The sequence below is a fragment of the Primulina huaijiensis genome, chromosome 9 (genome assembly GCF_012295235.1).
Source record: "Primulina huaijiensis isolate GDHJ02 chromosome 9, ASM1229523v2, whole genome shotgun sequence".
Classification (NCBI taxonomy): Eukaryota; Viridiplantae; Streptophyta; class Magnoliopsida; order Lamiales; family Gesneriaceae; genus Primulina; species Primulina huaijiensis.
The window spans coordinates 16,369,980-16,385,543 of NC_133314.1; positions in this window are offsets into that span (position 1 = coordinate 16,369,980).

Genomic DNA, 15,564 nt, shown 5'->3' on the forward strand with positions numbered 1-15,564 from the left:
TGTACGTTTTAGCTTATTTTACATCTATTTAATTGTCACTCATTTAAAAAAAAAGGCTTATACAATTAAATATATACAAATATGAATACATATTAATCATATCTTAATTACAAACAAAATTTACCATTTACTATATAAAAAATTTAATAAACACCTAACAAAATTTATCATTTATGGCATAAAAACTTGGGTAAACACCTCAAAAATTTGAGGTTCCTCTACCTAGTATATATAGAGAGAGAGGGAGTATTTTAATTTCATTGGAAATAAAGTTCGTCGAATTAAATAAGAAACAAATATATAATCCATGGGTGTAACATTTTGTATATAAATAATACTTTCATTAAAAAAAATTGATGCTAGAAAAATTTGATTGTAAATACTTGAGATTTGATTTACCCTGTCCCAGATAGATATCGTCAAGATTTTTCTCTCAATTCTCTCCATGATAGTTAAAAAATATATATAAATAGTGGCATATATGATCTCTAGATATGTGCAATTATTCAGTAATACAATATTTCATAAATTGCATAAAGGTTTAGAAGATTCATGCTTTCAGTTTTTGTGGGATCTCGTCAATTCTTGTCTCAAATTCTATGTAAGTGGATAGATGTTAGAATTTTTTCCTACTTTTATTCGAGATAGCTATCTTTACAATTGTGTTTACACATGTATAGATCGATTTAGTTTGGCATTATGCTATATTTCCAATAATTTGTATCAGAACTCTCTGGTTTAAAACAATTGAGATTTTTTAATTGGGAAAAAATTCGTAAAAATTATATGGATACGGCTTTAATTTTTTTTTTTATCATTAATTTTATATATTTTACAAAAAAAAAATTAAAAAATCTTCAATTTGTTAATTTTTGCAATTTTCAAAATTAATTCAAAATTTAACAAAAAACACTAGATTTTGAATTCAAAAAAATCGACCGCCATAAGTCCATCTCCAACCCAAAACTCTATTTTAAAATAGTTCAATTTCTCCACAAAATACAATATTCATCTCCAACTCATCTATTTCAAATATTACTCAAAAAAAAATATTATCGAAATATTATTTTTTATTTGATTTATTTAAATTTTTTCTTATTAAATATTAAATTTTTATTTTTAAATTTAGTGATATAATTATAATTACATTTTATATTTGATATAACTAATATTATATTATTAATAATTATGATAAAATTTCTAAAATGATTAATTTAATTATTTTAAATATATTATTGAAATCTATATTATACGAATTGAAGTAGAAATTATTAAAATTGGTGAAATAAAATTAATACATGACATTAAATTAAATAATATATTACAAATACAACTTCAAATATTTGAACGGTCATATTCATCATATAAATTATCAATTAAAGCATTTCGTAGTGCATAGTGAACGTTTTTGTCTTTTATTGGCGATCCAGAAATGCGTCAAATTGTTCAAAATGAACGAGCAAGAATTATGCAAAAAAGATATGAAGAACATCGTCAACATGGGGGCAGTGGATTTGGAAAATATTTTGGTGATATCCGGATCCGGATCCGATTTTTCAAATTATTGATGATTTAGTTTGTTTATCTTTTATTGTATTTACATTTAAATTATCCGAATTCGAATTCGTATTTTTATTTTAATTGTGTGCTTGAATGTTTAAATATTATTTAATAAATTTGTGTTTGATGTTTAATTATAAAATTATTTAAAAATCTATTTATAAATTTATTTAATTACATATTTTAATTTTTATGATTAAATATCTAATTATTAAAATAATATAATTATATTATATTATTATTTAAATAATATTTAATAAATAAAAACAAAAATTTTTTAAAAAAATAAAGAGGAAATGGAGTTGCAAATACGTGTAATTTTGGTGCAGAGTTGGAGATACTCTAAAGAACTCAACTACGATGATAAACGTTACTAGACGATAGCCCACATCGATGCAACCACAACAAGCCACAGGCTAGAGTTTATCATCAGAAAAATTTTGGCCTGAAAATGTGATTTATGCTATGCGATCTGGTCGCATTTTTTCGAAGATTACGGTCAACTTCTGCCATATATATAAAGGGAGTCTGCGTTCCAGTACTTGTAGTCGATGATGGGCGGTCGTCGCTTGATTAGATTTTGGCTGGAATGTGCGGACCTTGCGCGACCATAATCTAATCGTGGTCAGTCGAGACATGTGTGAATTGTGCCTACGTTGATTGGTTGTGGGTGGCCGGAGATGGTGGCTTCTTGAACTGTGAGGCCCGGGGCTGAAGAGGACGGGGGGTGATCGCGGGTGCCATGAGGTTGCACGGAAAATTAGCGGCTCCTGGAAGGCTTCTAGGCGGAGGGAACATGAATGAACTGATCTTACACCGGAAGGAGGGGGATTCCAAAACTGTTCAATGTAATAGACTGGACAGTTGAAGAGGGCTTAAAAGATTTGATATGTACTACTCATACCAATAAGATGCATCTTCTTTTCGGTAGCTCATCACATAAGAACTCCAAAGTTAAGCGTGCTTAACTTGGGGCAATTCTGGGATGAGTGACCTCCTGAGAAGTTTCATAGGGTGCGTGTGAGTGAGGACATAAGCACGCTGGAAAGACTCGTATTGGTACAGTGAGGACAGTCGTCGAATCTGGGGCGTTACAGTTGGTATCAGAGCCGACATCTCCTAGTACGGTGTGGTTCGGGGGCGAACCAAGCGGAAGCTGGTGGGCATGTGAGGCCCGGGGCTGAAGAGGGCGGGGGTTGATCGTGGGTGCCATGAGGTTGCACAGACAATGAGCGGCTCCTGGCAGGCTTCTAGGCGAAGGGAACATGAATGAACCGATCTTACACCGGAAGGAGGGAGATTCCGAAACTGTTCAATGTAATGGACTGTACAGTTGAAGAGGGCTTAAAAGATTTGATATGTACTACTCGTACCAATAAGATGCATCTTCTTTTCGATAACTCATCACATAAGAACTCCAAAGTTAAGCGTGCTTAACTTGGGGCAATTATGGGATGGGTGACCTTGGGAAGTTTCCTAAGGTGAGTGTGAGTGAGGACATAAGCACGCTAGAAAGACTCGTATTGGTACATCGAGGACAGTCGTCGAATCTAGGGCGTTACATGAACCATCTGATTGGGGATTAGGGTTTTGATTTTGAAATTTGGGGATTTTTTATTTAAGGGTTTTGGATTTCGGGTTATTTCCAACTTAAGAATTTTCAAAATTTGAAATTTTGATTTACAATAATTTTTGGACGGTACTAATTATGAAAATAATAAAATTCTAAAAATGGTTTTTCGAGACATCGTCCTTCCAAATTTTGAAAAATGAAATGTTAGAAATTATTTGCATGAGATATTTTAAAGCCAAAATTATGTCCAGTGGACGATTAATTTTGAGTAATTATAATGTTTAGCAACAACCACATTAATTATGCAAAATTATACATTAAGGCATTGTTTGGTGTACATGATAAGGAGTGATTGATTTTTAATCCTTCAGATTTATTTATTCAATCATTTTAAGAATATATTACTAATTAATATATGATGAAGACATTTTAGTAATCATAATATAATTAACAAAAATAATCAAACAAGTTAAAGTCATGTCAAACATCATATAATTTATCATAATGTATTATTTATCATTAATTTTATTTTATAACTACTCTTATTATATATCATTTACTTATCCTATCACACGAAGGGAAAATGAGGAAAACGAGATTGGCGTATATGATAAATTGTATTCTAATTGAGTTTCTCCATAAGACGTCTATTGAAATATGAAAAGCCTGGAAATCGAGTTTGGAACATATTCATATTTGAGTATGCTTATCTAAGGTAATATTTGATAATCCACAAGAAAATAAGTTACATCTAGGACATTTAATGGGTATTTCATTGGATATGTCAAAACTCTAAAAGGACATATGTTTTATCGTCCATCACAAATCATAAAGTTTGTGGAATCAATAGTGTTTTAGTGTCCATCACAAATCATAAAGTTTGTGGAATCAATAGATGCAAAATTTCTTGAGAATGACTTAATTATAAAAGCGACCAACTTTAGAATATTGATCATTATATATGATGTTCATACATTCATACAAGTTACATATTGATTGTTATTCACAACACCCTTTAAGTAAAAATGTGTGTTGGGGGCCATTCATATAAATTCCATAAATTTTTTATCATGATCTTGTGGATCTTAATGCTTATCAAGATACTGATCATTACGTTGAACAACACAATCTAACTTCATTGGAAAATGCTGATGCAATATTAAGAAGATCTAGTGGAATTAAGAAATCGAAAATTCCTAGTGATTATATCGAGCTGAAAATGATCCGGAGATATTTTTTTCACAGGCGATGAACATAAAGAAATCTAATATAATGTTTAATGATATGGATGGTGGATGAATTCAATATTAATTAATGGAGTCTAAAATTTGGTTCGGTTTCCATTTACTATAGATGATTTTTCAATACAAAGAAAGTTTCATTAGGTAGCATTAAAGAATATAAGGCTAGACCAGTAGCTAAGAAAATCATATATGGAAATATTTTCTACATTAATAGCTCATTTGTTTAAATTTGCATTAGATGGATGGAAAAACAATATTCATCGATGGTGTTCTAGAGAAATAATGTTATATGAAATAACTTTAAAGATTCTTCTCTAATGATAGCGATTATTTGATATGAAAGATTAAGAAACATATATAGATTGAAACAAGCCTCACATTAGTGGTATTTAAGATTTCAAAATGTTATCTCTTTGTTGAGTTTCGTTAAGAACATTATAGACCATCATGTATACCAGAACGTTAATGAGATCATAATTTGTTTATTGTTGAGAAAATATCAGAGTAGTCAAGGTATTGACCACTAGAAATGTGACGCCCGGTTTAGGAATTCATTATTCCCTTACTAAGTGCCACATTTTCTTATAATATTTCTTTATATATTGAACTGCTATTCTTATTTTTACCATTATTATTATAACAAAAGATCTTGCAGATAAATATTCACTACTATCATTTAAAGATATATACAAGTATTTACATTCTTATTTCAAATATGTACAATTATTTTACAGCGGAAGTTTAACTTTTATTTATAAACAGATCATAACAACTTTCAAACGCTCTTATTTCAGCTTCAGTTATTTTCTTCCTGTTCCAATTCTGGGGTTCCTGTGTCTGAAAATTACAATAGACGAAATGAAACAGAGGGTTAAGTCTTTGAGTACTTAGTGAGTTTAAATTAGTATATAGCTTTTAAATAAAGTAAAATAGTGCTTCATTATAATTATGCATGAAGTAATAGGCATAACAATTTAGATGTTATGAATGCTATGCAATGGAATAATAGATAAATAAAAATTTCATAAATTAAAATTGGTGGCTCTAATTGAGCACTTTTTATGAGCCGAGTGAACCATTCTCCGGACCGAAATATTCGTCGCGCGTTGTTCAGATGAACCATATACCCGGGACTTTTGACCCGTTGTTCATTGGACTCATTTTTCGGGCCGAAGCCACGTTTTCCAGTGGACTCAATTTCCGGACCGAAATCCGTTGTCCATGACTCCATTCATTAACGATATATCAATCCATTCATAAATATGCAAGAAAAATATATCCGTAATCGAAATGAACTGTGGATGATATTTGATCATTAAATAAATGCTATTGAAATTTCCAGGCCAAATGCCAAAGGCTTTAATAGAAGAATGAATAATAATTTCCTCACCTGATAACTTACAGTTTAGGCTTGATTACTAATCCGAATTGTTGAAGCAAGTCCTAAAAATATATTATGAATGATATTTATATGTTAGAATTTGAAATAAATAGCTGATCATTTCCAGATTATTTTTTTGTTCAAAATTTATCCCAATTGATTTTACTTAAGTTTGCAAAATTTATATTAATTAGAAGATATCTCTAAACATTACGAAAGGTGGCCAAAAAGTTGGAAATATCATCAGGAAAGTTCGGCCGCCGGAAAAACGCCGATACGGCGGCGCGTGAGATACACGCGTCGACGGTTCCGGCACGTGACTGGCCTTCCGGCGGCCATGCGCGACCGGTTTTTTTCAAGTTTATGTAACTTTTTAAGATCTTTAATTCTTATGTTGAACGTATTTTCAAATTCCTACCCGATCAATACCAGATTTAAATATCGTCTTATGGTGAACTAAGGTACTCCGGCATTCCGAAAATGTTAGTTCCGGCAATATTTTGGGACGACGGACTGTATGTACCTTATCTATGCAATAAGAGGTACAACTTTTGTGTTCAAGTCAACCTCTAGTTTGGTGTGTAGCTATAAGAAAAATGAGCGAAAAATACCTAGCTTGAAACGGGATTCCGTGGCCGTTTTTCGGAATATCTTGGTTTGATTTTCTTGTTCTTGATCGCTCCTTTTACATCACCTCCAGTGCTATATTGCTTTAAGATATGAGGTGAATAGTTGGTGATTTATTGGGATTTTTCGGAAAAGGTATGGATTTTTCTTCTATTTTCTTTCTCTCTCTCTTTTTTTTTCTTTCCTTTCTTCTTTCCTTCGCTCTCGGTTGATTTCTTCTGTTTCACTTGTTCAGATATATAGCCGAGAATCCAAGCTTATCCTTTTATTATTTTATTATTTTTTATTTATTTATTAAATGGAAAAAATGTTATGTTTATCCAAACTTGATATTATTATATTCTTGTATCTAATTATTATATTATATTAAACCTATATATTGAACTTAATTATAATTATTTTAAATTGAACTTAATAATTTATTGTACTTAATTACTTAACATATATGTTGAGCTTAATTATAATATTTTATTATATTTTGGGTATTTGGTTTTGGAATGGGAACATCATAGTACTTGATGAATTTTTAAGTGTATTGTGATGTATTTTAATGTATTTCTAGATACTTAAGACAAATAAAATTTGTACCGACAAATAATGTGATAAGATTTTAAAATTGAAATAGTAAAATTTATACTAATAAAAATACATTTATGCACCTTTGTTTTTACGGTGTGACAATATCCCCTCATTTTTAAAAATCTGATCCCCAGATTTAAGAGTTATTGGAATAAATGAGGATATTGACATCTTATATCTTTCTCTGTTTCCCACGTTGCTTCTTCAATGTTGTGTTTTTTCCATTTAGACTTTTATCAACTGAATTGGTCGACCACGAAGTTCCTTTATTCTTTGGTCCAAAATCTTCACAGGTTGTTTTTCATATGTTAGATTTTTTCCAGATCTATCTGTTGATGGTCAATCAGTTGAGATGAGTCTACTTTGCATTTCCTTAATTGTGATACGTGGAATACGTTATGTATACCAGAGATGTTTTTAGGTAGAGATAGACGATAAGCCACAGTGCCTATTCGTTCTATCACTTCAAAGGGTCCAACAAATCGAGGATGCAACTTTCCCTTCTTTCCAGTACGCTTGATTCCTTTTCTTGGTGATACTTTTAGTAATACATAATCTCCAACTTCAAATTTCAAATCTTTTCGCCTCTTATCTGCATAACTCTTCTGTCGACTTTGAGCAGTTTGTATTCGTTGCCTGATAATTTGTATTTTGTCGATAGCTTCTTGTATAATTTCAGGCCTTATTTCTCGTTCTTGTCCATTCTTTGTGCCTCTCCATTCATCCATATCCCAGTTAAGAGGAGAGCGACATTTTCTTCCATATAATGCTTCATATGACGCCATTTTTATTGAGGATTGATAACTATTGTTGTATGAAAATTCAACTAGAGGCAAATGTTTCCCCAAATTTGCCCCAAAATCCAGCACACATGCGCGAAGCATGTCTTCCAATATTTGAATGGTTCGTTCAGGCTGACCATCAGTTTACGGATGTGCTGCTGTGCTAAAATTTAATTTGGTACCAAGCCATTCCTGAAGTTTTCTCCATAATCTTGACGTAAACTTCGGATCTCTATCAGATACTATGGTAGTGGGGATACCATGTAATCGTATAATTTCCTTCTGATAGAGTTTAGCCAGTTTTTCCACCCCATATTTGTGACTTATGGTTATGAAATGTGCTGACTTGGTCAAGCGATCAACGATTACCCATATGCTATTAAAACCTCCTGGGAGCTGGAGTAATTCGGTCACAAAGTCCATAGTTATTTGATCACATTTCCATTCTGGTATAGGAAGTGGTTGCAAAAGACCTGCTGGTCTTTGATGTTCAGCTTCTATCATTTGGCAAGATAGGCATTGTGAAATGAAATCTGCAATATCTCGTTTCATTCCTTTCCACCAGAAGTGTTTTTTAATCTCTTGGTACATCTTAGATCCTCCTGGATGAATTCTGATCCGAGACTGATGTGATTTTTCCATTATTTCCTTTTTCATTGAGCTAGGCACACAAATACGGTCATGATATAATAGTATTCCTTGTGAATTGGTGACGAATTGGTATCAGTACGGAGTTTTGAAACTTCTTGGTCCAATTCTTGATTTTGCTTAATTCTGGTATGAAATTCAGGTTCGATTCTCAATCCGGCCAAGTGCTCACGTGAATGGATGTGTACCCATTCTCTTTTTTCTTTCATTTCCAAACAAGCCATGTTAATCTTTCTACTTAAAGCATCAGCCACTACATTAGCTTTACCTGATTGATAAAGAATGGAACAATCATAATCTTCCAAAAATTCAATCCATCTTCTTTGCTTCATGTTTAGCTCTTTTTGAGTAAATAAATACTTCAAGCTTTTGTGGTCTGTATAAATCTCAAAAGTGGAACCGTACAAGTAGTGTCTCCATTTTGCTAATGCAAAAACTATTGCTCCTAATTCCAGATCATGAGTGGGATAATTTAACTCGTGATTTTTTAATTTTCTAGATGCATTTGCAATAACTTTATCGTTTTGCATCAATACACATCCAAAGCCTTCTTTTGAGGCATCTGTGTAAACCACAAATCCTTCTGTTCCTTCTGGTAAAGCTAATACAGGTGCACTGGCAAGCATTTCTTTTAATTTGCAAAAACTTTTCTCACACTCATCATTCCACAAGAAAAGGTTGTCTTTGGGAGTCAGCTGTGTCAGGGGAACAACAATTTTCGCAAAATCTTTAATGAATCTTCGATAGTATCCTGCTAGGCCGAGAAAACTTCTAATTTCTATGATGTTGATTGGTTGTTTCCAGCGAGATATGGCTTCTATTTTTGCAAGATCTACTTCCAGTCCTTTCTTAGAGATAAAGTGGCCAAGAAATGACACTTTTTCTAGCCAAAATTCACACTTACTGAATTTGGCATACAATTGATGTTCTTTCAAAGTTTTGAGAATCAATCGTAAATGTTGAGTATGTTCCTCATGACTTCTTGAAAATATCAAAATGTCATCTATGAATATGACAACGAATTTGTCCAAGAATGGTTGAAATTTTCGATGCATCATATCCATGAAAGCTGCAGGAGCGTTGGTTAATCGGAATGACATTACCACAAACTCATAGTGTCCATAACGGGTATTAAAAGCCGTTTTGGAGATGTCATCCTCCTTAATTCTCAATTGGTAATATCCTTGTCGCAAATCAAGTTTTGAATATACTTGAGATCCTTGTAAGACATCAAACAATTCTTTGATATGCGGTAGAGGATATTTGTTCTTGATGGTAATATTGTTAAGTTCTCGATAATCAATGCACATCCTTAGAGTTCCATCTTTCTTTTTGACAAATAATACAGGAGCACCCCATGGAGATGTACTAGGCTGGACATATTTCTTGTCCATGAGCTCTTGTAATTGAAGTTTTAATTCTTTTAACTCTGAAGGTGCCATTCGGTATGGAGTTTTAGATCTGGGTTGTGCTCCAGGTATTAGATTAATGGAAAATTCTACGTCTCTCTGAGGAGGTAAAGTATTGATCTCTTCAGGAAAAACCTCTGGAAATTCTTGTACAACTGAGATTTCTGATATCTTGAGTTGATCTTTTGGCTTATTTATCAAATAAGCTAGAAATCCTTGTCCGTTGTCTTTTAGTATAGCCCTAGCTTCTGCTGTTGATACTATTCCCATGGTATGGTTAGCTTTGGAAATGATTGGATGAGAAGTTTGAAGACAAACTTCTTTTGTGTATCAATTGAGCTGGGCTTGGTGCCTAAATAACCAGTCCATTCCAAGAATAATATCATAGTTCTTGATAGGTAATTCAATCAAATCTGCTAGATATTCTTTTTCTTGCAAGTTTAAGGGACAATTTTTGTAAATGATGTCAGTAATCATCGTTGTCCCTAAAGGTGAGCTAATTTCAAAGCTATCTGGCAGCTGCTCCGATAATAGTGGTAATTTATGTACAAAAACTTTTGAGATAAAGAATGAGTAGCTCCTGGATCAAATAAAGTTTTAGCAAAACTGGATAATATGGTAACAGTACGTTCTACGACTGCAGTGAGGTCAACATCCTTCTCTTTGTTTCCTAAGAGGGTATAGGCTCGAGCAGGTATCTTTGGCTTTGTTGTGAGTTGAGTCTTCTGCGTTCTTTTTGGACAATCTTGAATACGGTGTTGCTCACTTCCGCAAATAAGACATTTCCCACCTTTTCTCCAGCACTGTTCTTCTTCATGATTTGGTAATCCACAATATCCACACTTTTTATTGTTGTTTCTTGGAACTTTTCCTTTGACAGCTTCTCCTTACCTGACTGGTTGTGTTCTCTTTTCAAATTTTCTTTTCCGGTTATTATCCTCAAAAAAGTTGGGCTTCCTGATTTTCTTTTCTTCTTCATCTTTTTTAAGAAGTGCCTTGATGTCTTCTTCCACTCGTAGAGCTTGATTAACAGCAGAAACATAACTGGCAACTTCTGTGGACAGTGCTGCCCAACGAATATCGAGCTTTAATCCTTGAACAAATTTTTTTCTTTTTCTTACCTCATCTTCCATGTAATGTGGAGCATGATGTATAAGACGGTGGAATTCTGCCTCATATTGAGCTACGGTCATGTCACCTTGGACTAAATCCATAAATTCACGTTCTCGGGTATTTAATATAACTTGAGTTATATATTTACCTTCGAATTCTTGCAGAAAATTGTCCCATGTTTTTGGGGTGTGATTTTTTGTCCACTTATGTTCCACCGTACGCCACCAGTTATGAGCTGCTTCTTCAAATAAGTAAGTGGAAAAATTCACCTTTTGTTCTTCAGAATAATTGAGAATAGAGAATATTTTGTTGATTTTGCTTAGCCAAGATTCTTCTTGATACGCATCTGGTTCGCCTTCAAACTTTGGCAGTTTGAATCTCAAAAATCTCTCAAGAGCTCGATCATTTGCCTCAATGTGATGTTCTTGAGCTTGATCATGAGGTCGTGGTTGATTTTGCTGACAAAACTGCACAAATTAATGCATTATTTCAAACATATTTTGTATGTTTTGTTCTTGGGGGGATTGTGTTGAGCGTTTCTGGAATTTCCACCAGTTGCCGAGTTGTAGTCATCTTGAGGAGGAATGTCTTGTCCGATTCTGGCTTGAGTACTATTTTGTGAAGACGTCATTCTAAACACATAAATATAAAATATGAACATATCTTGCACTATATATATATATCATAAATGTACATAGTTATGTCAGAGGGTAAACAGTCAGTTTTATTTATAAACAGGACATGTTTCAAGTATTTACACTACGCATGCATAATACAAACAGAACTAGCAAACTGGGTCATCATGCCTACAAAAAGTGATGACTTTGATAATCATCATACCTACAAAAGATGATGATTATTAATACAAGTTATATACTAGTGCCAAACAGTCATTGTCTTCATTCGTCGTCTGAGAGATCTATAAAAGTTGTATGGCTCGAGCCTTCATTTGTGCCTGTGGTTCCCATGGTAACATTTTGATCCGTATTCGGCAGTGATGTATGTGGTTCAACAGGATCTGGTTCATAACTAAGCTCGTTTTCATTTTCACTTTCAGGTATGATAGTCATTGGAACAAGTTCATCTACTCCAAATACAAAGTTTTCCCACATGGGGTCAGGAAGAAATTCAACTTCCGGTGACTGCAACAGATAATCTGTTACCATAAAGGGGTTTTGATCTATTGTTGTGTTCATGACTCCAGGATATCCTACAAAAGGGGCTGGTGCATACGGTGGAATATTTTTAGTCAAGCTACTACCTTCGGTTTCAAATGTGTTAGTGATGGGAGGAGCTGTGGTCTGATTAGCTTGATTTGTGTAAGATGGACCGATAACACCAGGTTCCATTCCGTGGATAGATTGATAAACAGTTCACGCCCATGCATGATTAAGTGGTCAATGTGGATAGAAGGGTGTGATACTCCTTTTAAGAAACTAATCAAACCTCGGTCATAGAATTCATGCATGTCTAGTAAGTATATAAGAGTGCGGTCTCTTTCATACAGTACATAACCCAATTCTCCCTGATATACTAGATTATCAGCCCTCATCCGTTCTTTAATAAATCCATGAAAAGTTTCAGTTGTTCCAAAGGTTTCAAAATGCTCCCGATACATATTCACTAGACATTTCAAATCCGAGTTTTCTTTGCTTAATTTTGCTATTTCTTCCTCCATTTGTTTAATGAGTACAATTTGTTTTTTTCTTTGATGTCCCACTAGACTCTGTCATCCTGAAAAAAAGACATTTCAATTATGAGAAAAAACATAAAGATTAACGTATGACATTATAATAAACCTTAGGCTCATGTCTCTAGACTCTAAGAAATCATGCTCTGATACCACCTTCAGTGCTATATTGCTTTAAGATATGAGGTAAATAGTTGGTGATTTATTGAGATTTTTCGAAAAGGGTATAAATTTTTCTTCTATTTTCTTTCTCTCTCTTTTTTTCCTTTCTTTTCTTCTTTCGTTTGCTCTCGGTTGATTTCTTCGGTTGAACTTGTTCAGTTATATATCTGAGAATCCAAGCTTATCCTTTTATTATTATTTTTTATTTATTAAATGAAAAAAATGTTATGTTTATCCAAACTTAATATTATTATATTCTTGTATCTAATTATTATATTATATTAAACCTATATATTGAACTTAATTATAATTATTTTACATTGAACTTAATAATTTATTGTACTTAATTACTTAACATATATGTTGAGCTTAATTATAATATTTTATTATATTTTGGGTATTTGGTTTTGGAATGAGAACTTCATAGTACTTGATGAATTTTTAAGTGTATTGTGATGTATTTTAATGTATTTCTAGATACTTTGGACAAATAAAATTTGTACCGACAAATAATGTGATAAAATTTTAAAAATGAAAATAGTAAAATTTATACTAATAAAAATGTATTTATGCACCTTTGTTTTTAGGGTGTCACAAGAAAGCTACAAAATGTTGTTAAATACTTTCATGATACTAAATATTACATGTTTATGTATAGATGAATTGACAATTTAGAAGTAATTTATTAATTTTACTGTAGTCTATGTGACTAAAACAATATTCAAATTAAGTATATCGACATAAAATATTTTAGTCGTTGAAGAACGTGTCAAACAAAATAAAGTGATCATTGAACACGTTAACACTGAATTGATGATAATTTGACTTAAAGTTATGCAAATTAAAATTTTTAAGGATTATGTGATAATTAATGATGGACTTGGTTACTAAAATTTTTTATGATATTTATATTTGGTTTTGATTGGTTAAATTCACTTAGTTATGATATATCTCATATTCAGTTATGTACATATTTAATTATCTTGAGAAAAATATCAATTAAATTGGATCTAGAATAAAGTATTTGTTTTATTCATTAAGTTATATTAAGAAATATAATACATATGATACATGAAAGATAATACTCACTATAAGAGGACATATCGCCGTGATCCATGTGTTTATTTCTTAACTTTTGATGATTATTGATTTCTTGATTATTAGTTCATTTGAAATATATAGACCAAGTGGAGAATATTATATTATTTTATTTAAGATCCTAAAATAATTAACAGTGGTCAACATATTATATTATATTAAGATAAATATATGAGGTATCTCATATTTAAAAGAAGATAAATAAAAAAATTTATCGGATTAATATGCTGAATATTTTGACATTTGATACCATATCCCGGATAGATATCAAGATTTGTTATCTGAGTCTATCTATGATGATTAAAGAATTTCTATAAATAGTATCATGCGAGGTCTCTATATCCGTGCATTTATTCAATAATATCAATCTCATAAATTGCGTAAAAGTTTAGAAGATTAATGTTTCAGTATTCATGAGATCTTGCTAATTTTTGTCTCAAATTCATTATCAATAGCTAGAGGTTATAATTTGTTCTTACTTTTAGTCCGCATATCTTTACGGATTATGTTTATGCATAGATAAATCAAATTTAGGTCAATATATATTATTTTCTATTCGTTCATTTCTGAGTAGTATATTTGATATGTGTAAAGATAACCCTTTAATATGTATCGAGAAAATTCAGTTATAAAATTGAACATTAAATAGAAATGTATATTTTAACTTGGTTTTATCAGTACAATATTATCCATGTATAAGAACATATGGCGATGTATCTAGCTGTATTTCAGGAGAGAATTTTCTTTAATAATAGTTTCATACTTCCGGTAATTTGGAGTTTATGGCATTTGACGTGAATATACCTTAGATATTCGTGCCGAACCGAGCCCTGGGGTTTTTACTTTTTAACATGATATATTATTAAATATATATACGTATAACATACTAATTTTAAAATAAGAATTTCCTATCCGATCCGACAATGAAAAAATATCTTTTTTTACGTCAAAACTATTATATTCGACTTTAGGTATAGACCGAGTCGAATGTCGACCCATCTCATATATATAGGTCTGCGGGACCGTCTTACAAGAAACATATATATATATAATTTTAATATATTGTCCAGTTGTTATTGGACACCCCATTGTCGCAAGATGTTCGCACGACATAATCCATATTTGTAGTGAAAACTAATATTTTTGACATAGAAAATAATACTTTTCATGAGAAGAGTCGAGTCGGAATGGAGATTCGTCTCATAAAATAAACTCGTAAGACTGTCTCATACAATATCCACACAATAATTTAACAAATGATAACAAAATGATTAAAATATTTCCAACACAAATTTTCCGTAATAATACTAATATTACTTCAATAATAATTATTCATAATAAAAAATGTTTCAGATAAGTAAAACATGCATATGTATTCATGAATTTTGGAACATACTGAAACTTAAATAATTTATTTATGAAAGATTGAATCAATAATTGATTTATTATTAATTAATTGGTTTATTATGAATTTTCAAATTACACGGGGATGTTCAATGGGAGGTGTTTGGAATATATTACAATTTTAAATAAATGATTAAATTTATAGATTATGAAGAAGTGGAAAAAACAAAATTTGGAAATGTTTGAAAACAAAAGTGAAAATCATAAGTTGGTAGTGTTTGATAAATAATTAATTATGATACTAAATTTTTACCATAATCATTTTTGTACATCTCATCAGCTTATACATTTCAA